The sequence below is a fragment of the Protopterus annectens genome, chromosome 9.part0, assembly GCF_019279795.1.
Source record: "Protopterus annectens isolate FY-2018-M chromosome 9.part0, PAN1.0, whole genome shotgun sequence".
Classification (NCBI taxonomy): Eukaryota; Metazoa; Chordata; order Ceratodontiformes; family Protopteridae; genus Protopterus; species Protopterus annectens.
Genome location: NC_056743.1, coordinates 1,915,223,598 through 1,915,251,211, shown reverse-complemented (window position 1 = coordinate 1,915,251,211; position 27,614 = coordinate 1,915,223,598).

The window sequence follows — 27,614 nt, the reverse complement described above, 5'->3', positions numbered from 1 at the left end:
TGGTGGTGACGGTGAGGAGCCAATCGTCTAAGTACGGAAACACCTGGAATCCTAAATGCCATACATTTGGTGAACACACTGGTGGCTGTAGTGAGACCAAAGGGCAGGGCTCGAAACTGGTAATGACTGGCTCCCAGACGGAAGTGCAGATGATCCCTTGGATGGTCTGGCCAGTTTTATATGGTAGTATGCATCCTGGAGATCTATCGAGCACATCCAATTGTCTTTCCCTAAGAAGGAAGTATCAACTGAAGTGTGACCATCCGGAACTTCTCTTTCTTGACAGATCTGTTTAGTCTGTTGAGACCTCTCCAGCCCCCTGTCTGTTTTGGAACTAAAAGGAATCTTGAGTAAGTTCTGGATCCTGTTTGGTCTGCTGGGACTGGCTGGATAACTCTTTTTCTTAGCAACGTTTGGACCTCTACTGTTGCTTGTTCCCTGTAACTGGGTGGAACATCCGGGATTTTTGTAGTCAGTGGAGGGGGAGTGGCAAAAGGAATGAAATATCCTCTGGAAACTATACTTTGCACCCAATTGTCGTTTGTTATTTTGAGCCAGGCGTCTGGATACAAAGACAAGCGACCTCCGACTGTCTCCAGAGCAGGACAGTCGAGCCTCCTTTCAAAAGCGCTGACAGGGCTTCCCAAAGAACTGATCTCTTTCACCCTGGTTTTGCAGGCTACCTGTGCCCCGAAGGCGGTGTCTTCCATTATTGCCCCCTCCTCTGCCCTAGAGGGGGGTTCACCACGTGTCCAGAAAGGCTCTTTGGGCATTTCGGAACCACATCTTTCCTTCCTTTTGACCCTTGGGTTAGGGTCTAGTAGGAGTGGAAAAATGGACTCCGACGGCAGACACAGTCTTTCCTTCCTGCTCACACCTGGTCAAAGTTTCCTTAACTTTGGGCCCGAAAAGGGACGAGCCATAAAAAGGGGTGTTGACAAAGGATGACTTAAAGGGCTCCGCGAAGGAACACAAGCACGTCCAGGAGTGCCTCCTGAGAGCAATTCCTGTACCCGCTCTCCTACTCCTTCCATCAGCTGCATATGAAATGAAACGCACGGACAAGTTCACTATGGAACTGAGGGTAGCAAGCTGGGAGGCGACTTTGTCTGAAGCTCCTGCAGCTGCCGTACCCTGAAGAGTATCTCCAAGCTCTTTTAGGAGATCTCTTTGCAGTCTCGTAAAATGTGTAAGATAGTTCAATGAACGCATGGCAAAAGTCACTGAACTGTACGTGCACTTCCCATATCTATCCATTATCCCAGAGTCTCTGTTAGGAGGATGGCTAGAGGAAGAAGTTTCTGACATCTCCTATTTGGTGGCTGCTGCCACCACCATGGCATCAACTGGCGCTCCCTTGGTGAGGAAAGACTTTTCCTGAGGGGCAGAAATAAATTTATTGGGCCTCCTATTGACCGGCTCCATGGTGTCCGTAGACTACCACGGCCTTCGTGAGACCAGCTCCATGAGCTCATCGAAGGGCGGAGACACCCAAGAGGTGGAGGGTTGAGACCTGAAAGCCTTCAGGAGAAACAACTCATCTTCAGTAGAATTGGTGGACTTCCAGCCACCCCTCTGCCTAAAGATTTCTAATATCTCAGCAAATGAGATATCTTCAGAGAGGGACCGTAGGGACCCTTCTTATTCATCTAAGTTGGTGTCGGACATGAGAGACTCCCGTGGGGAGTCTAGGTGCTTCCTCTTGCAACTTCTCTTCCTGGGAACCTCATCAGTGGGAACTTCTGGTGAGGTCTCGGAAGACACCCATAATGCACCAACACCAATTACCTCAGATCTTGTTTGCTAAGAAAAGCAGAAAGATACAATTTAGTCACAGAGAGAGGAGACTATACCTGGAGCTATATACCAAGAAAGTGGCATACTCAAAAACAGGAAGTTATGTATTCACCATAACGTTCGATGTATGTAGTCCATCTCGCCTCACATTCTTACCCGTGGGTTTGGAGCCGAACATCAGCTCTGACTCGGCCAAACTTTTCTAGCTCGAAGTCTTCTATTGGCTGGGCTAAGCAGGTATCCCATGGTGCACTGCTCCATATCCCCAGATCTAGTTTGCTGCGAAACTCATACATACCTCATGCATACACAACATCCAGATAAAAAGAACAAGCTGAAGTAAAGGGAACTCTGTAAATAAAACCCCTAACCTCCAGATCCTCCAGGAAGGGGGAAGGTGGGAGCGTAAGTAAGAATATGAGGTGAGATGGACTACATACATCGAACGTTATGGTGAGTACATAACTTCCTGATGTTATGTAGTCCTATTTCGCCTACATTCTTACCCGTGAGACAGCGTCCCTAGCACCTACACCCTGGGTGGCTCATAGGAAAATACTCCTGAGTACTGTGGAGCCAAAGGACGACCTGCCCCTAGAAACCACGTCCAATTTGAAATGAGAAACAAATGTGTGAGGAGAAGCCCAAGTAGCTGCAGCACATATATCATCCATTGACAACCTGGCCTGGTAGGCTGTAGATGTAGAAACAGCCCGAGTAGAGTGAGCCTTGACCGGGAATGGCAGATCTTTTCCTCCCGCTTGGTAGGCGAACGAGATGCAACTAGATATCCATCTGGATATGGTGACCTTGGAGACCGGGGACCCAATTTTGCTGTCCGCAAAGGAGACAAATAGTTGATCTGACTTCCGGATATCTTTTGTTCGGTGCAGATAGAAGCGTAACTGTCTATGTATATCCAATTGGTGGAATTTAAATTCTGCCTTGTTTGAAAATTGCGGAAAGAATACAGACAACTCAATGGATTGATTAAGATTAGACACGGAAGCCACTTTAGGAAGAAAAGAAGGGTTCGGTCTAAGAGAAACCCTGTCTTTATGAAAGATTAAGTATGGGGGTTTGATAGAGAGGGCTTGAATTTCTGAAACTCGCCTTGCTGAAGTGATTGCTGTTAAGAAGGCTGTTTTCCAGGTCAATAATTTCAATTCACAGGTAGCTGCAGGCTCGAAAGGTGGTGAAGTAAGGGCTTGTAGAACAAAATTGAGATTCCAGGGCATGACAGGTTCGGAGACCGGGGGACGAAGTAACAGAGTACCCTTCAGGAAAGCCTTGCAAAGTCTATGAGCCATGAGACTAAGCTCATTAGCCACATGAAAATTAGAGATCGCAGCCAACTGGACTTTGATGGTAGCTGATGCGGAACCCTGATGGAAGAGCATAGACAAAAACTCCAAGACTGAAGCAGCTGGAGCTGTGTACGGATCCATTCCCTGGGTATGCGCCCAAATAGAAAACCTCTTCCATTTGCTGGAATAAATCTTCCTAGTAGATGGCTTATGAGAGGAAAATAAAATGTGAACCACTTCCGGTGAAAATTTATGAAACCTAACTAACAACGGAAGTGGAGCAGCCAGGCTGTCAAGCAGAGGGTCATCAGAGAGGGGTGGAACTGTCCCGACATGTGTGTCAGTAAATCTGGTTGAGGGTCGAGAATCCAAGGAGTGTCCACAATGTATAGGGAACCAGACTTGATGAGGCCAGTGTGGAGCAATCAGAATCATTCTGCTTCCCAAGGATTGCGCTTTCTGAATTACCTTTGACAGCAAGGGAAACGGAGAGAAAGCATAAAGCAGACCGGAGGGCCAATCGTGGACCACAGCGTCCCTGGGGACTCCCCCTGTGGGGGATCAGCGTGAAGTAGTTGCTGCATTTGGCATTGAGGCGGCTGGCAAAAAGGTCGCAGCAAGGCTGACTCCATCTGCTGAAGATTCATTCTGCACCTGGACGATTCAGGGACCACTCGTAAGGCATTAGAATAGCTCTGCTTAGCCTGTCCGCAATCAAGTTGGACTTCCCAGGAATGTGCGTTGCCACCAGAAAATGTTGGGAAGTTACTGCCCACTGTCACACTCGCATGGTCTCTCTGCACAGGGGGTAAGACCTGGTTCCCCCTTGCTTGTTTAGATACCACACTACCGACATGTTGTCTGAGTGTATTGCAATTGTCCCTAGAGGTAGAAAACTCTGAAGTGCCTGCAACGCAAGTAGCACTGTTCTCATCTCTAGGACGTTGATATGCAGATGTATCTCGTGATCTTGCCACGTGCCTTGGACTGTCCTGCCAAGATAACGCCCCCCCCCCACCCATCTGGGAGGCATCCGTGGTCACTGTGGCAACCGGAATGGGTGGAACGAAGGGCCTTTCCCCGTCCAAATTGTTGGTGCAAAGCCACCAACTGAGGTCCTGTTTGCATCTGTCCGTGAGTAAAATGGGGTGAGAAAGTGGAAATTTTTGGAGAGACCATTGAACAAAGAGAAGCCATTGGAGAAGTCTCATGTGCAATCTCGCTAGAGGGACCAACATAATTGTTGCTGCCATGGTCCCCAGGAGTTGGAGAACCCATCTCGCCTTCACTTTACTCAGGGGCATCAGGATGTGTATTTGTTGTTTTAAGATTCTGATCCTCTCCTGCGGTAAAAATGCTCGCATTTGAATGGTGTCTAATTCTGCGCCTATAAAGGAGACACGCTGCGAGGGCAACAAGGCAGATTTTTCACAATTTAGTGATATGCCCAACTGTTGGCAAAGAGTGATGGTAGCATCCCTGGTTTGGACTAGTTGATGCCTGGTGGGGGGCGGTAAGGAGCCAGTCGTCCAGATACAGAAACACCTGGAATCCCTGATGTCTCAAGTGAGCCGTCACCACTGCCATACACTTGGTGAACACCCTGGGGGCTGTGGTGAGACCAAAGGGTAGTGCTTAAAACTGGAAATGACTGGCTCCCAGCTGGAAATGTAGGTGACTCCTGGATGCCCTGTCCATTTTTACATGGTAGTAAGCATCCTTGAGGTCGATGGAGCACATCCATACCTCCTCTCCCAACAATGGGAGAATCGATTGTAGTGTGACCATATGGAACTTGGACTTCTGTACATAGTTGTTTAGTTGGCTGAGATCTAATATGGGTCTCAGGTCCCCTGTTCTTTTCGGCACCAAAAAGAATCTTGATTAAGTCCCTAATCCCATCTGGTCTGAGGGGACACTCTGGATGGCTCCTTTTCCTAGCAGCTTTGAAACCTCTAAGGCTGCTTGATCCTTTTGACTGGGTGGAACGTCTGGGATATTTCTGATTGATGGGGCGTCTGATGTAAACGGAATGAGGTAACCTCCGGAAATTATTTGTAATACCCATCAGTCCTGGGTGATGCTTTTCCAGGCTTCCGGATATAACGAAATTCGACCCCCGACTGGCTCCGGATAAGCACAGCCGGGCACTCCCTCAGGAACGAGAGTAGGGAGAGCCACAAAAGGAATCGCGGTCTCCCGAATTGCGGGGGCCCCCTCTGCCTCTAGGGCGGCGTCTCCCTGAATAACCTCCCCCTCCTCTGCCTCTGGAGGGGGACTCACCTTGTGCGGCAGGAAAAAACTTCTGTGATTTCTTGAACCACATCTTCCCACCCCGCTGGGCCTTGGGGTAAGGCCCAGAAGGAAGGGAAAAACGGACCCCTACAGCAGACAGGGTCTTTCCCTCTTGCTCGCACCTGGTGAGGGTGTCTTTCACTTTGGTTCCGAACAAGAAAGAACCATCAAAGGGGCATCAGTGAAGGAAGACTTGAAGGCCTCCGCAAATTGACACAGGCGCAGCCAGGCTTGCCTCCTAAGGGCGACTCCTGAGCTTGCTGCCCTACTCGCTCCCTCGGCTGCATACGAAATGAGCCACATGGAGGAGTTGACAATGGGGTTTAGGGTAGACACCTGGGCATTAACCATCTGGGCCACCGCCTCAGGGACGTTACCCACAAGAGTATCTCCTAACTCCTTGAGGAGATCTCTCTGGAGCCGAGTGAAATGAGACAGATAGTTCAGCGACCGTAAGGTAAAGGTTGCTGACGAGAGGGTACGCTTCCCGTACTGGTCCATGGTCCTAGACTCCTTGTTAGGAGGATGGACGGAGGAAGAGGTCTATGCTACTTCCTTCTGAGTGGCCGCCGCCACCACCATGGCATCTATAGGGACTCCTTTGGACAAGAACTCCTTACCCTGGGGAGCAGAAAGAAACTTGTTGGGGCGCCTGGGTATGGGCTCCACAGAATCAGGGTTTTCCCACACCCTTTGACAAATTAAATCAAGGAGCTCATCGAAGGGTGGGGACACCCAGGAGGCAGAGGGCTGAGCAGCAAAGGCCTTAAGGAAGGCCGACTCCTCCTCGGAAGGGGTTTTGGATGGCCAGTCACCTCTTTGCTTCAGTATCTCCAGGATGTCGGAGAAGGAAACATCATCAGAGGATGACTTGGGGGACCCCTCCGATTCCTCGAGGTCAGTATCAGAGGTGAGGGATTCATCCTGGGAGTCTATGTGCTTCCTCTTGCACTTTTTCTTTCTAGGGGGCTCCTCAGGCACGAACTCTGAAGGGCCCTCAGAAAGTTGGGGACCACTCGTGGGGGTATCCCTAGGCCTTGGTGCTCTGCTGTCCCTGGATAGGTGGTGATCAGAGGCTCTCACCGGAGTGGTGGGGGACAGAGTGACCGATCCGCCTGATGTAGCTGATGATCTGGCCAGCGCAGTCCGCATGGCCTCGAAGGCTGGTCCCCCCGAGTCCGAGGACCGGCCAGCCTCCGAGACCACGACGGGAGTCGGAATTCCCCGAGCCAAGGCACAGAGAGGGAGACTCGGAACCGAAATATGTTCCGAGATGTCCCCCTCAGGCTCGACTGAAGAATCCCGAGTCCCGAACCCCGAGGACAGAGCCGACGGGGTTGGAGCTGTTGTCAGCACCGATGGAGCCGGAGGGGCCATCTGAACCGGGCTAGCAACATCACACGGTGTGGAACATTCCAGCTCTGAAGACAGAGATGCACTCAGAGGAGGAATGGTCGAAGCAGGGGTCGGGACAGGCTCCGGAGCCGACTGGGCCGGAGCCGAAAACAATTTTTCCAAAACCAGTGACTGGAGGAGCCTCTGGACCACCCTATCAACATCCATATCAGAAAGGGTCCTGGAGTTTTTGGAGGACAGGGAGGGAGATCGAGATCTCCTCTCAGCAGAGACTGGTCTGAGACTGGGCGATCGGCTCCGAAGTTGTTCCAATATAACAGGAGCCGACGCCGGTTCCATCACCACCGACACTTCCTGTGGCCCCGAGAACAGTGGAGCCGAGGAGGTCGATGCAATGTTTGTGACTTTCTCCGGAGGCTCCGGTGAAAATGACGGAGCCGGAGATCTCTTTTTTGACTTGGATGATTTAGACTTAGCGCTGGGAGAAGAATTTAAGACCTCTTCGAAAGAGGGTTTCAAGAGTCCCTTTAGGAACAACTTATTCTTTCTCTCTTGGAGCACTCTGGGACTGAATGCATGGCAAAAACTGCAGGACTCCTGCAGATGAATGGCTTCCAGGCAATAGACACAAATAGAATGTCCATCAGTGATGGACATTTTATACCCACATTTAGAGCACTTTTTGAAACCGGAAGGTTTGTGCTCTTTGGAGTCTTTAGACATAATCACCAGAAAAAACCAGCAACGCGACCTAAGAGAAAATCGGACAGGAAAAACTCACAGACACTCAACACCACAAAAACGCGGGAATCAGACAAGGTTGAAACCGTACACACAGTCTAGAGAGACACACTGAGACCAACTATGCCAAAAACCTCTAACTAAAACAGTTAACGACTACAAGGGTTGGGGAACTGACAATCAAACCTCTAATTTAAATGGTTTGACAAACAGAAGGAGGAAAGGACTAGGTCCTCTAACTGAAATGGGCCTAGCCCGAGGGAACAGTTATTGGGATACCACAAAAATGCACACTACCAAAATGCTAAACAACACTAAAGACAATAGTTATGAAAATAACTTTTTGTTTCAGAGCAATAAATTTTCTCAAGACAAAAAAAAAGGTACTTAGCCACAGCCAAGAGCGAGACCACGTCCGAGCAACACGAGCGGCAAATGAGATCTGGGGATATGGAGCAGTGCACCATGGGATACCTGCTTAGCCCAGCCAATAGAAGACTTCGAGCTAAAAAAGTTTGGCCGAGTCGGACCCGATATTCAGCTCCGAACCCATGGGTAAGAATGTAGGCAAGATAGGACTACATAACATCAATCGATCTTCCAAATATTTGTAAGGCATTGGGTTGGTGGGAGGGGAGTTGAGGAAGAATGAAAATGGACAAAACAGATGGAATGTTATGGTAAGTACATGACTTCTTTATCTGATGTTGTCAATTTTCATTCTGTTCTCAGCTTATGAGACAGGGTCCCCAGCTACCTAATTCCCTGGCTGAACTCAAGGAAGGATATTCCTGAACACCATTGAGCCAAATGATGCCTTGCCCCTGGAGATCATATCCAAATTGTAATGAGTAACATATATAGGAGGAGTAGCCCAAGTTGCTGCTGCACAAATGTCATCCATGGAGTCTCTAGATTGGAATACTGATGAAGTAGCCATGGCTCTAGTGGAGTGAGCTCTTAAATGTTTCCACAAACTAATGCCCAATTTGCTGTATATGTAAGAAATGCAGTCTGTAATCCATCTGGCTAGAGTAATTTTGGTAACAAGTTTTCCTAGTTTCATGTCTGAAAATAAGACAGATAACTGTTCAGACTTCCTAAAATTTTCCATTCTGTGTAGGTAAAAATGTAATTGCCTGTGAAAATCTACTAAATGTAGCGTGTATTCACCTTTGTTAGAAAATCTGGGGAAGAATACTGGCAAATTAATAGATTGATTTATATTAGCCTCTAACACCACTAAAGGAAGAAAATAAGTGTTAGTTCATAAAGTGACTCTGTCTTTGTGAAATATCACGTAAGGTGGTTTCGAAGATAATAGCCGAATCTCTGAAATTCTTCTGGTAAAAGTAATCGCTACTAGAAAAATTGTTTTCCAAGAAAGGTACTTGAGGTCACATTTAGCTGCAGGTTCAAAGGGGGCTTGAGTAAGTTGCTGCAGTACCAGGTTGAGGTCCCACGGGGGAGTAGGGTCCCTGAACAAGGGCCTGAGAAGAAGAGTACCTCGCAAGAAGGCCTTGCATAGCTTATGGGAGAAAACGCCCCCCCCCCAACCAATCAAACCCTATGTGAAAATCTGAAATTGTTGTTAGCTGAACCTTAATTGTGAAGAAGCCAGGGGCGGCTCGTGCTATAGGACTGCAGGGCTGCAGCCCCCCATCTGTAGAAATCAGTCCCGAAACTCCTGTACAAAAAAAGAAAAAGAAAAACAAAACAAATCGCAAAGTCCCGGAACTCCGCACATGGGTGCTTGAGTTCCTGGAACTCACAGAACTCCAGGCTGATGTGTCAGGCAGTCTGGATAGGGGGAAAGGCATTTCCACCCTGAAGATGCCCAGAAGTCTGTTACAGTGATGATTTCACAGAACGGAAGAACTCTAGACTGCATTGTCTGCAGGCTGGAGCATAGTTTCGTGGGGAAAGGGGCTTGGGCTTGCACAGATGCATCTGGATCCTACTCTCATGGCACAGACTGAGAAAGGAAGGGAAACCAGCTGTTAGCTTTGGAACGGGAATTTGCGGCACAGACTGAGAAAGGAAGGGGAAACCAGCTGTTATCTTCGGAACAGGAATTCCCATATGTGAATGATTAGATCCTAATTATTGTACATTTGTGGATCTCCTTTACCAGTCCCTGTAAATACAAATGGTTAACAAAAATGAATGAAGTCATTATGGGAAGGTAAACTCTATATGAAGATAGGTCACCAATTCAAAATATCTGTTACTTGTCTAGCCCATATTAGTGGAACTGTAATTGATTAATTCTGATGTCTCAGAAAGCTAAGTTAAATTAATATGATTGCTTGTGTTAAACTGGTTCTTTTGGGTTGTGTCAACATTTCAAAAACTTCTGCCAATCTCTTAAACTGCATTGGTACATGTGCATGTGGCTCTGTAACTGTCTCAGTCACGATTAATGTACTTAGATGTTACTATATGCTTGTCTTTGCTGTAAAATAAAACATCATATGCTCAATTTTTTACTGAGACGTTTGTAACTGGCTCCCTTTCATGTGAACAGCTGTTATTTCCCAAAAAATGAGTATCAAAAGTGACAGATTAGAAAAGTGTGTGTGTGTGTGTGTGTGTGTGTGTGTGTGTGTGTGTGTGTGTGTGTGTGTGTGAGTCCTGCCCATACAGTGAACAAGTATCAGCAAAATAACCATTTTTTAGACTTATTGGTTATTGAACTCCAAAATGGATCGAGCTGTTCCTGCCTACTGCAAAGTATTTCATGGCTTACAGTGACAGTCTACTGATGGAAAAGGAAACTAGTTCTGCAAAAAGTAGTTTAATGATAAGAGTGATTTCATTTTCTTGTACTGTACATGCAACATTATATTTATGGTGGCTTCAGTCTACATTTTAAGGTTATGCGATAACATTTGACAATAAATAAAAAAAAATGTCTGTGCCTATGATTACAAATATAGTTGTCAACATTCATACAAAAGGTAAAGTATTATGTCAGGAGTTAATAGAGTTAAAATACGAATAAGCATGAAACTATCTTGAACAGAAAGTGTACACCATAGGTGAGAAATCTCCTGTGCTGTATTTAAAACTACAAGTGCCAGCATATATGTTTAGGGTGTGTGTGTAATGCCCCAGTTGCTATATACTGGTGGGTAGAGAGAACACATGGTGGTGGGTAGAGAGTACCTCAGGCTTGAACCCTGTACCTTGGGTGGAGGTGGCAAGGGCCTGCATTCCCTACCCACCACTATTTGTAAAGAATTTGCAGATTTTTGCCTCATATTTTTTCTGTTCCATTCCTCATAAAAATCTGTGGTTTTTGTATTTTTGCTTCCTCACACAGTCAGAGCAGTGGTGCAGTGGTAGCATTGTTGCCTAACAGCTGCAGGTTCTCTGGTTTGATTCTTGGGTGGTGTGCCTTTTGTATGGAGTCTGCATACCCTCCCATCTTACAAAGACATGTGTCTGGGGTGTTTCTCCCTGGGCCTCTGCTGAAAACTGGCTTTTGTATCAAGTCAGACTTTCCTGGTTAACAAAAGTAAAATTGGCTTTTGTTCCAAGTCAGCCTTTCCTGGTTAACAAATGTTAAATAAATAAAAATAACAGGCATTTGAATTTCAAACTTCATATTCTTCAGAAAGTACATGGAAACATAAAAACCTTTTATTCTAGCAATTTTCTAAGTTTATAAGATGGATATTTGAAATTTCTCGCTGTTTTTGAGATTGTATTCCCCCATTATTGGGTTTGTCCAGGTTTTTTGTGCTAAGGTTGAAAGCTATGATGAGAACTGCATTCACTGAATATGTTTGGGGGCTGTATTGCCCCATTATTGGCTTTGTTCAGGTGTTTTGTGCTAAGAGGTTGAAAGCTATGGCGAGAACTGAATTCACTGAATATGTTTGGGGGCTGTATTACCCCATTATTTGCATTGTTTGGGTATTTTGTGCTAAGAGGTTGACAGCTATGGTGAGAATTGAATTAACTAAATTGTAACCATTTAAATTTCAGTCTTCCTTTCTTTCACAAAACAGCTGATTTGGCATAGTGGTACATTGCTCTGACTGTTTTGCACAGGGTCCTGGGTTCAAGTCTTGGCAGTGAAATGTATGGTGGTAACATAGCATTTTATTCTAGCAACTTTCCAACATTATACAAGCAATGTTTAAAATGTGTCCCTGGTTTTTGGGCTTTTGTCCCCTCCCCCAATAAATTTTGGCTTTTTCCAGATTTCTTGTGCTGCAAAGTTCAGACATACAGCTGAGTTTTGAGTAGATTTTACAAGGAGCTGAGAGCTCCAGGGGAACAAAAGTTTAGTGCTGCTTAAGCTGAGTCTGCTTGCATTGTTAATAGCACAACAGGTGTTGTACTTGCTTTTGATGCAGAAGGCTGTGGGTTCTACTCCTACAATAGGTAGATGCATTGCTGATACTGTACTGTGTTGTAAAGGGGGTGGATGCTGCAGTCCTTCTTGGTGAAGATACCTACTAACTATGAACCTGTTATCAGTTTGCCATCCATTCCTTATTGCAATATTACTAGCTTATCATTTTTTTAATGCAACATAGGCAATTTATTCCTCAATGGCAACAGGCACTTTATTTGTGAATGAAACAATGAAATATAAAGTTGTTTGCTAGCAGCAACCTCTTCATTAGTTACAAATTTCTTTAATGTGGAATTATTTAGATGACTTTTACTTCTTCAGAGATTGTGCATATTTACTGATACTTTTGGACTGTAGAAGTTTGAGTAGACTTTTATGATGGAAATGTTCTGAATTGGGCAGTTTTGTCATTATTGGTGCATGCATTTTGTTTCATTGTTTACTCGAAAAATGTTCAAAAAAAGAAGTTATGTACTCACAATAACATTCCATCTGAGTAGGTACTTCATTTGTCTGCAACCTGTGGGTATCGGATCCGATCTCGGATCCGAGCCGGCAGCTTTACAAGCTACAAGATCCGAGATCCTAGCTCCTCCCCCCTACCCATAATCTCCTGCCAATAACTGTATTACCTCAGATCGATTTTGCCCAATCTAAGTCATAACCTCGACAGAGGTATGCTGAAGACCTAACCTCAAGACAGCAAAATTTCAAGTGACCAGTAGAAAACCCGAGAAAAGGTTAGGGGGATGGCAGGGAGGGATGGTTGCAGACAAATGAAGTAGCTACTCAGATGGAACGTTATGGTGAGTACATAACTTCTTTATCTGAAGTAGTTACTTCATTTGCTTTGCAACCTGTGAGACAGAGTCCCCAGCTACCTAGACAATAAACCTGAGTGGCCTTATGGAAGGATATTCCGAAGCACCGCGGAGCCAAAGGAAGCCCTACTTCTCGATATCATATCCAGTTTATAATGAGAAATGAACGTATGAGAAGAGGATCAGGTAGCTGCTGAACATATGTCGTCCAAGGGAACCCTGGACCAGAAAGCTGCTGAGGTGGCGATGGACCGGGTAGAATGAGCGTGTATTCCTATAGGAGCCGGTTTGCCCGAAGATACATACCCTTGAACTATACATTGACAAATCCAATTTGCTAGGGTCAGTTTAGAAATGGCCCTTCCCCTGGCTGATTTTGCAAAGGACACAAACAACTGATCAGACTTGCGAAAATCCTTAGTTCTGTGCAAGTAAAAACGTAGTTGCCTGTGTACGTCCAGTTTGTGCAATATGTATTCCCCCTTATTCTGAAAATTTGGAAAGAACACGGGCAAATTGATTGATTGATTGATTGATTGATATTAGATTCCGAAGCCACCTTAGGTAAGAAAGACGGGTTAGTCCTGAGAGACACTCTATCCCTGTGAAAAATGAGATAAGGGGGTTTCATACACAGTGCCTGGAGTTCTGAAACCCTCTTGGCAGAAGTAATAGCTACCAAAAAAGCCGTTTTCCAGGATAAGAATTTTAAAGGAATCGAGGCTGCAGGCTCAAAGGGTGGACTCGTCAGGGCTTGCAAGACTAGTGTCAAATCCCATGGGGGCACCACCATTTTCACAGAAGGCTTCAAGAGAAAGATGCCTCGCAAGAAAGTTTTCCATAACTTTGTGGATGCCAATGACCCTAATCCATCTCCCACATGAAAATGGGAAATGGCTGCTAACTGCACCTTAATCGTAGAAGCACTTGTCCCTGCCGAAAAATCAGTGACAGGAAGTCCAAGATTGTCGGAATAGGAACTGTAAAAGGATCCAGGCCCTTGTCTGTTGCCCAGATGGAGAAGCATTTCCACTTGCTATTATATATTTTTCTGGTAGCCGGCTTATGAGCCGCTACCAGAATGGCCTTCACTGGTGATGAGATACTGGGAGTCCTTGCCATCACTGGAACTGGATCAACCAAGCCGCAAGCTTGAGGTTTACCAGGTTCGGGGTTTGACATCCTGCGGGAAGTGAAATCAGGTCTGGAATGGGTTCCAGTATCCAAGGGGGAGTTAAACTGTGAGACCGCAGGTATGGGAACCAGATCTGGCGAGGCCAGAATGGGGCTATGAGGATTACTTTGCTCCCCAACCGAGAGGCTTTCTGTATGAACTTGGTCATAAGCGGAAGGGGAGGGTAAGCATAAAGAAGACCAGGAGGCCAAGCATGAACTAGAGCGTCTCTGGGAGTCTCCCCCTCAGGGGGAAGTATTGCGAAGTACTCGCTGCATTTTGTCTTTAATGGAGAAGCAAAAAGATCACAGCGAGGCCAACCCCACTTGCGGAAGATCTGCTTCGCAACTGATGGATTGAGAGACCACTCGTACAGAGTGAGAATTATCCGACTCAGTTTGTCCGCTAATATGTTGGACCGTCCCGGAATGTGCGTTGCTACTAGAAAGCGGTTGTTGGATATCGCCCATTCCCACACTCTCATAGCCTCTCGACAAAGGGGATAAGACCTGGTTCCTCCATGTTTGTTTATGTACCAGACTACCGACATATTGTCTGTCTGGATTGCAATAGTCCCCAGAGGTAGAAGGTCATGGAGAGCTTGCAACGCTAGAAGCACCGCCCTCATCTCTAGGACATTGATATGCAGAGCGGTCTCTAGGGAAGGCCACGTGCCTTGGACGGTTCTGCCCGAACAATGCCCCCCCCCACCCGAGGCGAGAAGCATCCGTGGTCAACGTGGCTTGGGGAGGGGGAATCACAAAGGGTCTCCCTTGCCTCAGCTCTCAAGAGTGAAGCCATCAAAGAAGGGAGTCTCTGCAAACTCTGCTCAGTGGGACCGGAGAGCTTAACGGGTGGAGTAATAGCGACCACTGAACCTGGAGGGTCCATTGTAAAATCCGTATTCGCAGGCGTGCATGAAGGGATAGACCGATTGACACTGCCATAGACCCTAGTGCCCTCAGGACTAACTCCGCCGCAGTAGCCTGGCTCTGAGGAAGAGTAAGCACCTGAAGCGACAAGCTGCTCAGCCTGTCCGACGTCAGAAAGGCTCGAGAAGTACAGGTATCCAATCTGGCCCTATGAACTCTAATATTTGTACGGGGCGAAGGAAGGATTTTTGAAGATTCACTGAGATGCCTAGACTCTGGGCAAGAGTCAGAGCGTAATCTCTTGCAACGCAGAGTTGATGCCTGTTGGCGGCGGTAAGGAGCCAGTTGTCTAGGTACAGGAAAACCTGAATGCCCTGAAGTCTCAGGTGGGCTGCAACCACTGCCATGACCTTGGTGAACACCCTGGGGGCTGAGGTGAGGCCGAACGGAAGAACCCTGAACTGATAATGACTGGCTCCCAGCCGGAAGCGGAGAAACCTTCTGGATTGTCAGTCCATCAATATGTGGTAGTACGCATCCTTGAGGTCTATAGAGCACATCCAGTCGTTCTCCTGCAGCAAGGGGAGAATTGATTGAAGTGTGACCATCCGGAATTTTTCCTTGGGGATGAACAGGTTCAGAGCGGACAAGTCCAGGATGGGTCTTAGGTCCCCCGTCTTCTTTGGCACTAAAAAGAACCTGGAGTAATAACCCAATCCGGACCGATCTGGGGGGACGGGCTGGATGGCTCTTTTTCTTAGCAACTTCAAAACCTCCAAAGCCGCTGCCTCCCTCTGATCGGGTGGAACATCGGGGAGGTGTCTGCTTGTAGGGGGAAGGCCTAGGAAGGGAATGGAGTAACCTCTGGATATGATCCGGAGCACCCATCGATCTGTAGTAATGGACTCCCAATTTGACAGATGCTCCGTCAACCATCCTCCGACTGCCTCCAGAGATGGACAGTCGGGTAAGCCCTCAGGGCTGCTGCGCGGGTCTGTCCGAGAAAGGCTCTCTAGACCTGAAATTACGCGGCCCCCCCCTCTGCCTCTGGGCCGGCGTCCACCTTGTCCTCCTCTGCCTCTGGAGGACGAGGGGTCCGAAGCTGGATGGGATTGCTGAGACTTGCGGAACCACAACTTCTTTTGTCCCCTCTGATTCCTTGAGAAGGATCGTTGGGGATTAGAGAAGCGGACCCCGACGGCAGACAGCGTCTTCCCGTCCTTCTCGCTTTGGACCAGCATTTCGCGAACGGTCTTGCCAAAAAGCAAAGACCCGTCAAAGGGCACATTCGCGATGGATGCCTTGAAGGGTTCCGCAAAATCGCAAAGGCGGAGCCAGGCGTGACGCCGCAAGACGACCCCGGCTCCGCTGGCCCTCGCGGCTCCCTCTGTTGCATGAGAGAGTAGCCGCATGGAGGTGTTGGAGATGGATTTTAGAGTGGCCATACGAGTCAAAAACACCTGCTTGTCCTTGACCGACATGGAGTCCGGGGGGGGCTGCAGCGTATTCCTTAATCAAGTCTCGCTGTAGCCTAATGGTATGTGCCATATAATTCAGCGCCCTCACTGAGAAGGTCGCTGAAGCAAACATCCGCTTCCCAATGCGGTCCAGCGCTCGAGATTTCTTATCCGGCGGGTGTACCGAAGAACTCTCTTGGGCGAGTTCTCTCTTCGTGGCAGCCGCCACCAACATGGCATCGACATGAGACCCCTTGGCCCACGACTGTCTATTTGATGGGGGCTAAGGACTTTGTTGGGCCATCTCGAGACTGGCTCCACGGTGTCGGGCTCCTTCCACACCCTGGTAGTAATAAGGTCTACCAAGGGGTCAGCCGGAAGGGACACCCAGGAGGTAGACGGGCCTGCCTCAAATGCCTCCAGGAAGACGGATTCGTCCGCGGAAGGTTTTTGGGCAGACCACCCCCTCTAATACGCAACATCTCCATGATGTCTCCGAAGGGGGGTGACCTTGGGGAACCTTCCCTTTCATCCAAATCCGTGTCTGTGGTGATGGACTCAGGGGAGTCCAGGTGCCTCCTTTTACACCTCCGTTTACGAGGGACCTCCTCGGTGGGACTGTCCGAGGAGGGCTCGTCAACGGCTTCCTGTTCCTCCACGGGAACGGGCTGGAGGGCTTGGGCAGGCTGTCCCAATGGACGGATGATGGAGGATAGACCCATATGCAGCAGGGGGATCCGAAGCCCGGACCGGGGACCTGGAGGATCTCGACAGCACCCTCTCCACCACCTCAAAAGCCGAAGGAGAACTACTCTCCCCAGGCTCCGAGAGCAATCTCCTCGGCTCCGAGGTAGGGACCGGAGTCGGAACCGATGCAGTCGGATCCGAGAGAGAAGTGTGCTCCGACCTCAGCGGCGCCGAAAACACATCAACTCCCCCAGATCCGACGCTCGGCCCCGAGAACTAGGATCCGAAACACTCGAGGGCATGGTCGGCGTCGAAGAGACCAGAGCTATCGTCGCCGACGAAACCCCGGCTCCGAAAGGGCCCGGATCCGATGACTCCAAAACCCGAAAACGGGTTGGAGAAGGAGTAATCAGAGCAAAGACAGAGGCCGCACTCCCCCCCTGAGGGGGGGAGGCAAGAGCACCCCAATCTGCATTTGGGTCTGCAGGAATCGTCGCATCATCCGATCCATATCGGCGTCGGTGAGGCTCCTGGTCGACCTAGATGAAGTCGTTGAGGCAGGCCGGGAGGGTCGCCTTGACGACCTCGAGGGAGACTGGTACTCCTCCTCCGGCTCCGGTGAAAAATGAGGCGAATGGAGCCGAGAGGGGGAGGATCCAGAAACCCTCGAGGGAGAGCTAGCTAGCTTAGATGGCGGGGCTGAGGGTTGAGTCTCAGCCCGCCTTTTATGAGACCTATGTCTCTCTTTATCTTTGTGCCTCTTCTCTATAGAGAAAGAGGCACCAGAGTCCCCCGAACTCAAGCCCGAAGCGGGAGGTTGAGTCCCCGGTTGAGCGGGGGGAACAGAAGGCACTGGGGCTGTGGAGACAGCCTGAGCCTTGGCGGGAGAGGAAGAAGCAGCCGAATCCTGGGGAAGCAAGCCCGCCAGGATTAGCTTATTCTTCCCGTCCCTAAGTGCCCGGGGGTTAAAGGCTGCACAGATTTGGCAGTCTGTTGATAAATGAGCCACCCCCAGGCATAAAATGCACTGAGTGTGGCCATCAGCAGGGGAAAGCTTATGGCCACACTCAGTACATTTTGAAAAAATGGCCTTGGGCCCTTCAGCCATTCTCTAACACAACGCACGCACACCCAAACACTAAGTGGGGGAGGGGTGACACAGAAAAACTAACACTACACAAAAAAATGGAAAAACTATCTGACAAACTATACTGACTATAGGTTTCTGAACACACACACACCATAATCAACACTAGAAAAAGCTTTTTCTTGAGAAAAAAAGGAACAATCTCACCAGTCAGCTAAGGAGCTCTTCAAAAAGTAGCTGTCTACAGCCGCGGCAAAAACGATCTGAGGTAATACAGTTAGTGGCAGGGGATTATGGGTAGGGGAGGAGCTAGGAGCTCGGATCTTGTAGCTTGTAAAGCTGCTGGCTCGGATCCGAGATCGGATCCGATACCCACAGGTTGCAGAGCAAATGAAGTAACTACTTCAGATCAATACATTTAAAATGCCCTCTAACAACTGTACTGTATTGTACAAGGCTGCAGCCAGAACGGTATAAAAGAAACGCAATTTATTTAAAGGCAAAAACAGCGTTTTCGCTTCCAAGAAACCAGAAGCTTCATCAGCATTTGGAAAGCTTAAAAGCTAATACATTTCTTTTATACCGTTCTGGCTGCAGTGGTGTACCGTTTGTGTTTTTAGTTAGTTCATTTGGTTTTTATTTAACTTGTATTGTACAAGGAATATAATTTAATGCAATCAGGAAGGTGTATCAAAGAGCACATGTATGTTTCATGTGCAGGGGCCCTATGATTTGAAAACAGCCCAAAGTTAATCTTTCTCTGCCACTGGCAAAATGTACTTTCTTTAAATGTGGGTTTCAATGCTGTTTCAATGAATGTGAGTTTCAAGGGCAGATAAGTTTTAATGCTAAGTCTATTTTCATTGTGAGACTGCATTGCTTTGTGTAGCAGATATCTATTGGTGTTTGTGCTGTAAAATGCAAAATAAAACTTTCAAATGAAATCCAAATCATAGCAGAAGTAAAGCAGTATGCACATTACAGAGTTTATGGCAAATGTGACAAAATAACCAAGGAATGGGACATTGGAATGGCTGCAGGGGGAGGCTCCATTCGACCATGATTTTGTGAGGGGGGAAGTGCAGCAAATTCAAAGACAGCCCCGGTTGAACTATACCTCTCAATTGTCCAGATTTTTGCAGAATGAATAGATTTTTGCTTCTTATTTTTGGTTTGTTCCTCATACAATTTGTGGTTTTCTGGCAAATCATTTAGGAATGAAGTCACTAAATAATGACAGACATTGAGTTTCAGACATCTTAACCTTCAGAAAAATGCATGATAAAGCAAGACCTGTTATTCTATCAACTGTCTTAAGTTTATACAAGAGCAATTTTTAGTACTGTTTGTATGTTGCTCCAATATATCTGGCCTTGTCCAGATTTCCTGCATTAAGAGTTTGAGAAGTACGTGCAAATAAATCGCTTTATAGAATTAGGAATATCCAAACCTCTCAACTGTCCCCAATTTTGGCTCAAAATGTTGCTCTCCCCCTAATAATCCCTCCACAAAATGGCAGTTTTGGAAGAAAACGTGGAGGGTTTACAATTATAAAAAGCTGTAATGATCAGAGTTATAGATTACTTTTATTTCAGAAATGCATGTAAATTCTTTTATTTTGTCAGCTGCTCAAGTTGACAGTACTAATATTAAAAAAAGGTGTCCCTTCTTTGACAGGTTCCCAGCTGTATTGTGTGGCAATTTTATATTTTTGCATCACATTTTTGGTCTGTTTTTCATCAAATTGTAGTTTTCTGGAAAATTAGTGGCAAATCATTAAAGATTGAAGATAGAAAATATTGGCAGACATTTGAGTTTCAGATTTCATACCCTTCAGAAAATCCATACTAATGCAAGACCTACTACTATTCTATTCTCTTTCTAAATTTATAAGAGCAATATTTAAAAAATGCCCTTATTTTTGGGCCTGTGTCCCACTTCTATGTATGGCTTTGCCCAGATTTCTTGCTCTGAGGTTGAGAGGTATGAGTATCAGAGCCATCACTGTCAGCCAGAGACAATTCAAATTGTGACATACTTGTTGCTCCCCACTCCCCTATGTAGTGACTCTGGATGTGTCCAAGCAAGGCAAGGAGCAGTTATGCAGTTAAGTGTGCAAATTATTCCCCCATCCAAGGTAGACACAAGTATGACAGTGGCTTTTCATCTGTCCTTGATTTTGCAGAATGTTCTGGTTTTCTGTCATATTTTTATACTGTTGATTTATGCTTCTTATTCTTCAGAAAATGCATGCTGTCACAGTGCCCTGTTGCTTTGTGTTTAAGCAGGAATGCTTTAATGACCATCAGGTAAGCATGTCGGAGATCGTAAAATGCAAGTAAGCTTTAATAAGCATACTGTTAAAGAATTACCAACATTGAAAGCCTTTTTGTTGTTGCCATGCAGAGAATATTTACATAATTAGATAACGTATAAACCTTAGGTACTGAAATGCATATGACAGTATTTGTAATAAAGGACAGGATTACAGTATTTTCAGAAGCTCATTACATTTGTTGGAGACTTGCAAGCTTTACCCATAAACTAAACAGAATGCCAATCTATCATGTGTGGTCCATAACTTGTGCAGTAATCCTTTAAGCAATTTATCTTGAGCTTGTTTCTTGTTTGCTGTTCATTTTTTACTTTGATCATGTCTTCCCCATGAAACAAGTAGATTACTGTTGTCAGGCAGCAGGTCTTTTTTTGGACAAGAAAAAGAAGTTATGTACCTACCATAACGTTCCATGTTAGTTGTCTTCATCTCACCTTCCTTCTTGCTGGTTGGGATCGGAGCTGATCCTCCGCTCCAACTCGGCCATCTTCAATAGCTCAAGAGCTGTTTATTGGCTCGAGGCTACCCCTTCTCCCATAATGCCTAGCGATAGCTACCCAGATCTCATTTGAAATAGCTAACTCCAGACATAAGAACATAATAAAACAGTCAAGAATTAGCTGACTATACCTGCCATATTCTCTTAAATCAATAAAGGAAACAAGAGAACACACAGCCAGTGAAACAGAAAAAAACTCCTCTCGATCCACTAGGACAGGGGGATGGAGGGTGGGACGCAAGAAGGAAGGCGAGATGAAGACAACTAACATGGAATGTTATGGTAGGTACATAACTTCTTTATGTTAAGTTGTCTATCTCGCCTTCATTCTTGCTGGTTGGGACAGCGTCCCTAGCACCTAAAAACCTGGGTGGCTTAGTGGAACAGACTCTTCAGAACAGTGGAACCAAAGTCGGCTCTGCTCCTGGAGACCATATCCAACTTGTAATGAGAAATAAAGGTATGAGGGTTTGCCCACATAGCAGCTGCACAGATGGAATCCATGGGCAACCTAGACTGGAAGGCTACAGAGGTGGCCAAGGCCCTAGTAGAATGATCTTTCGGTTTAATAGGTAATTGTTCGTTCCTTAACTGATAAATGAAAGAAATAGTGTGTGACAACCATCTGGGCAAGGTTACCTTGGAAACTGGGAGACCTTGTTTGCCTAAGGTGTAAGAGTGGAATAGTTGGTCCAACTTCCTTACTTCTTTAGTTCTGTGTAGGTAAAAACGCCATTGCCTATGAATGTCCAATTGGTGTAGTTTGTATTCTGCCTTGTTGGTATGATTAGGGAAAAACACAGGAAGATCTATAGATTGGTTTAAATTACTTTCTGAGCAGACTTTAGGGAGAAACGAGGGATTAGTCCTCAGAGCAACCCTGTCCTTATGAAAAACCAAGTATGGAGGACGAACAAATAGCGCCTGAAGTTCGGAGACACGTCTGGTTGAAGTAATAGCTACCAGAAAGAGTGTCTTCCAAGATAGGAACTTGATAGAGCAGGACGCTGCTGGTTCAAAAGGGGGCAGAATTAAGGAGGTTAGGATTAAATTAAGTTCCCAAGGAGGAGGGGGATCTCTCACTGGAGGCCTAAGAAGATTGTCTCTCTCAAAAAAGCTTTACATAGCTTATGAGACATAATGCTAGAGTTCGAAAAACCAACATGAAAGTTAGAAATGGCCGCCATTTGTACCCTGATAGTAGAAGAAGCGGACCCGGAATGAAAAAGTTGGTTAGAAATTCCAAGATTTCGTGGGCTGGGGCTGAAAAGGGATCCACATTCCTATTCTTTGCCCAATAAGAAAAACTTTTCCATTTGCTAGCATAAGTTTTCCTCATTGTAGACCTGTGAGAGGAGACAATAATGTCACGGACTGCTGGGGAAATGCTGGGAAGCCTGGCTAAGGTTGGAAGTGGAGCAACCAAGCTGTGAGTTGGAGAGTTTTGAGGGATTGATGCAACCCGCCTGATTGATGAACCATGAGGTCTGGAATTGGGTCCAGAGTCCAGGGTTGATCGAAAAGGTAACGGTTCAGGAACGGGAACCATATCTGTCGAGGCCAATAGGGAGCAATGAGGATCATTTTGCAACCCAACAATATTGCTTTCTGTATAAGTTTGGGTATCAGAGGGAAAGGGGGAAGGCATAAAGAAGTCCCTGGGGCCAATTGTGGACTAGAGCATATCTGAGTGTGTGACCCGGAAGCGGAAGAAGGGAGAAGTAGTTGCTGCATTTGCTGGTGAAGGGGGTGGCAAAGAGATCGCAGCAAGGCTGTCCCCATTTGCGGGAAACAAGATTCGCAACTTCCTGATTCAGAGACCACTCGTGAGGCATGAGAATAGCTCTGCTGAGCCTGTCCACTATGACGTTGGATCTCCCGGGGATGTGTGTCTCAATCAGAAAACGTTGGGAGGAAATCACCCACTGCCAAAGTCTGAGTGCTTCTCGACACAGGGGGTAGGACCTGGTTCCGCCCTGCTTGTTGATGTACCACACCACTGACATGTTGTCCGTTTGGATAGCAATGGTCCCAGAAGGCAGAGAGTCTTGAAGGGCTTGCAACGCCAGGAGCACAGCTCTCATTTCTAGAACATTTATATGTAGATGGTACTCGTGAGGTTGCCAAGTGCCTTGGACTGTCCTGCCCAGATAATGCCCCCCTACCCTATCAGGGAGGCATCTGTCGTCACTGTGGCTAACGGAGGGGGTTGTATGAAAGGTCTGCCTTGAGTAACTAGTGGGGAGACCATCCACCAAGAAAGATGTCTTTTGCATGCATCCGTGATCATGATCTTGTAAGTCATGGGTAGCTCTTGGAAAGACCACTGCGTAAACAGAAGCCACTGAAGAGTCCTCATATGAAAGCACGCCAGTGGGATTAGGAGAATGGCTGCTACCATGGAACCCAGAGTTTGAAGGATGGACCTGACTTGGATCCTTTTGCTCTGCATCAGAACCTGTACCTGCTGATGAATTGCGGACACCCTTTCTGGTGGTAGCCTTGCAAACATATCCCTTGTGTCTAAGTCTGCTCCTATGTAAGTGATAGATTGACAGGGCAACAAGGCAGATTTTTCAAAATTTATTGTGATGCCGAGCTGTGAGCAGGCTGTGATTGCGTAGTCCCGTGCTTGTATGAGTTGATGCCTGGTGGTAGCAGTAAGGAGCCAGTCGTCTAGATACGGAAACACCAGGAATCCTTGACGCCTCAGGTGAGCCGTGACCACTGCCATACATTTGGTGAACACCCTGGGGGCTGTGGTGAGACCAAAGGGCAGAGCTCTGAACTGATAATGACTGGCCCCCAGCCAGAAGCGAAGGTATCTCCTGGAGCACCTGTCCATCTTTATATGGTAGTACACGTCCTGAAGATCTATAGAGCACATCCAATTGTCCTGACCCAGAAAGGGTAGAATGGACTGTAGAGTGACCATCCGAAACTTTGTTCTTTGCACTGACCTGTTTAGTCTGCTGAGATCCAGAATCGGTCTCCACTCCCCTGCCTTTTTTGTACTAAAAAGAACCTTGAGTAAGTTCCGGATCTGTACTGGTCTGCCGGGACTTCCTGGATGGCTCTTTTTTCTAGCAATTTTGAAACTTCTATTACTGCTTGCTCCTTCAGATTGGGTGGAACATCTGGGAGGGTCTTTCTTGACTGTAAAGGGGGCTGATGGAAGGGATTTTGTAACCTCCGGATATAACGGACCGTACCCATCTGTCTTGTGTTAAACTTCGCCAGGCTTTTGGGTACAGCAAAAGTCTTCCCCCCAACTGCCACCAGAGTTGAGCAGCCGGGCAACCCTTCAGGGATGCTGGAAGGGCTCATAAGAGAAGGATTCTCTGTTGCCCTGGTTCTGCGGACCCCCTCTGCCACGAAGGCGGCATCTATTATTATTGTTTCCCCCCTCTGCCTCTGGAGGAAAAATCACTACGTGTGTCAGGCAAGGCTTCCTGAGATTTATAGAACCACATCTTCCCACTCTTCTGACCCTTGGGGTAGAGTCTAGAGGGAGTGGAAAAACAGACTCCCACGGCAGAGAGAGTCTTGCCTTCTTGCTCACACCTAGTCAAAATGTCTTTCACCTGTGGTCCAAAAAGAAAGGAACCATCAAAGGGGGTGTTGGTGAAGGACGCTTGATAGGGTTCCTCATAGTTACACAGCCGCATCCAGGCATGCCTCCTAAGGGCCACCCCGGTACCAGCGGCTCTACTTGCCCCATCAGCTGCATAGGAAATGAGCCTCATGGAGGAGTTCACAACAGAATTGAGCGTCGCTAGCTGGGAAGCTACCTTGGCTTGTACTCCCTCAGCTGTTGGATCTTGGAAGGTATCTCCAAGCTCTTTAAGGAGATCCCTTTGAAGTCGGGTAAAATGACACAGGTAGTTCAGTGACCTCATACAGAAGATCGCTGAAGCGAACATTCGCTTCCCATATCTCCCCATCATCCTAGACTCCTTGTTAGGGGGATGGACAGACGAAGAGGTCTCCGCTAACTCTTTTTTGGAGGCTGCTGCTACCACCATAGCATCAACAGGGACACCTTTCGAAAGGAACTGCTTATCCTGGGGTGCTGTAATAAATTTACTACGTCTCCTCGGAGTAGGTTCCACTGTATCTGGAGCTGACCAAGCCTTTCGAGCCACCACTGTCATAAGTGGATCGAAAGGTGGAGACACCCAGGAGGTGGAAGGTCGGGAACTGAAAGCATCCAGAAATACAGACTCATCCTCAGAAGGGGCTAGGGGATTCCAGTTCCCCCTTTGCTTAAGCATTTCTAGGATGTCCGAGAAGGAAACATCTTCAGAGGGGGATCTTGGGGACCCTTCCGAATAATCTAAGTCTATATCAGAAGTGACAGACTCGGGGGAGTCAATGTGCTTCCTCTTACACTTCTTCTTCTGAGGGGGCTCTTCTGAGTGATCAGGAGAGGCCTCAGAAGAGGAGGAAACATCCAATGGGGTGTCCTGCAGCATCGGTTCCCTATGCTTAGGGTCTGGAGGAGGAGCAGAGGTTGGCACAGACACTAAAAGGGACGGACCCAGTGGGGCTGCTAGTGGAGCTGACTCAGGGGACAGCACACTCCGCATGACACTGAAGGCGTCCCTGCCATGATGCAGAGAAAGCTCCGGTTCCGAAGAATTAGGAATCTTTCACTGCACCGAGGGAGATGGCTCTGAGGCCGATGTAGGGGCCGAGCTCACCTGCGCCGAAGCTCCGAGAGGGAGAACAGGGTCGGACAAGGGTCCGATGCCACTCGCCCCCTCGGAGCCGATGAGTGAGCCCTGGCGCCCAGATCCCTCGATGGAAGGCACCACCAAGGGAATCATAGCCGACGTCGGAACCGAAGGAGATAGAAGTTATCGGAGCCGACGGTTCCACTACTCGAACCCCAACAAACTCCGGCTTCGAACATCGAGAAAAGTGGATGGAGCCGATACCTGTTGAGGAGGGCTGGATAACAATTTGGCTAGTGCCTGCGACTTTAGCAACCTACTGACCACTCTCTCCACATCGTGATCCGACAGCCTAGAGGATCGAGAGGAGTGAGAGGATCGGTGACTATGCTCGCTCTGGAGTAAAGGAGACCGAGGAGCCGAATGTACCGATTCTAGTGAAGGGGACCTCAGCCTCTTGTGGCTCTGCGATGGCTCCGAAGCCTCTGATGGAGCCGACAGGGAGATTGTCTTGTCGGTGCCAGCCGGAACAGACGTAGAAGGTAAATCCTTAAAAGTAGAAGGAAAAACAATTATAACAATAACAACTAGAAGCAATATACAATTTACAAAAAACACACTACTAGAAAGACTATAGCTAAAGGGTTTTTTTTTTTTTTTAAGATAATAGGAAAGCCTCTAACTTAAAAGGCTAGCCTATAAGAGAAAGGCAGAAGGAAAGCCTCTAACTTAAACGGCTAACCTGACAAGAAGAGGTAGGGGGGAGGGGTGGGGGAGAACTCTCTAAGTTAAACGAGTTCTACAAGAAAAGGGAGGGATACTATAAGGTAAACTACTATCTATCCCAAAAAACAACAATCGTTAATAATAAAATACTAGAAGGGTTGAATTCTAGTGAAGAAAGTTATACAAAAAACTTATACAAGCCTGAGCCAGAAAAACAACACCTCGCAGCTGAAGTGACAAATGAGATCTGGGTAGCTATCGCTAGGCATTATGGAATAAGTAACTTTGGTCATTTTAGGTTTCAGATCCCATAGTGTAGTCAGATCCAAGGAATCTCCCTTCTTTAAGTTTGGATCCGAGGTTGAGGTCAGATCAAAGGACTTAATCTTCTTTTATTTAGGATCCGAGGGAGTTGACAGATCTGAAGAAGGTCTTTTCTTAGATTTTTCTGAAGATGTATTTCAGGAGGGGGGAAGCTCCAGATAATGCCTCACTAAAGGAAAAGGGAAGTAACTGCTTGAGAATCAATTTGAATTTACGTTCAATCAGAGCTCTAGGTTTGAAAGCATGACATACTGCACAGTTTTCCTGTAGGTGGAGTGGACCCAAACAATACACACAGTGTGTGGACATAAAAGAATTATGTATCCACATTTCTCACATTTTTTTAAACCCAGCCAGCCTTTTGTCTTTATCCTCAATAATAAAGAAAAAAATTTAGGTAACATACAGTTTACCAAAAGAAACAAATTTAAATAACAGGAAGAAGTTTTTTTTTTGTTTGTTTTGTTTTTTTAAAGGGATAGCAGAAAGGCAGGAATACCAACAGTGGTATTACAGAACAAAAATGTAGAGGAAAGTATACTAATGATAGTATAAGGAACAACACAACTGTACCAAAAAAGGAAAAAGGAATCTTAACTATACATAAAAACGAAGATTTAGTATGATTTAGAAATACAGCTACCTACATATAAACATAGGAATGAAAAACTATCACTTTTGAGAAAAATAACACTTATCTGCTCGAGAGAAGTTGGCACCACGTCTTTCACTTTCAAGTGGCAAAAGTGATCTGAGGTAATTGGGGTAGGTACATTATGGGTAAGGGAGTAACTCGAGAGTCTTCTGGTTGCCACGAGCTTTTGCAATGGCCGAGTCAGATCTGAGGGATTGGATCTGAATCCGTAAGTTGAGGATAGAATAAAAATTGACAACAATCAGATTCAGTTGTTATGTTTTGCCAGGCTTGTGGTTGCAGAGACAGCCATAGTGGTAAATGAAAAAAGAAGTTATGTCCTTACCATAACGTTCCATGTGAGTTGTTCATCTCGCCTTTTTGTTCTTACACGTGGGTCGGAGCCAATCCCTCGGCTCCAAATCGGCCACATTCAAGCTCAAACTCTCAGAGAAGC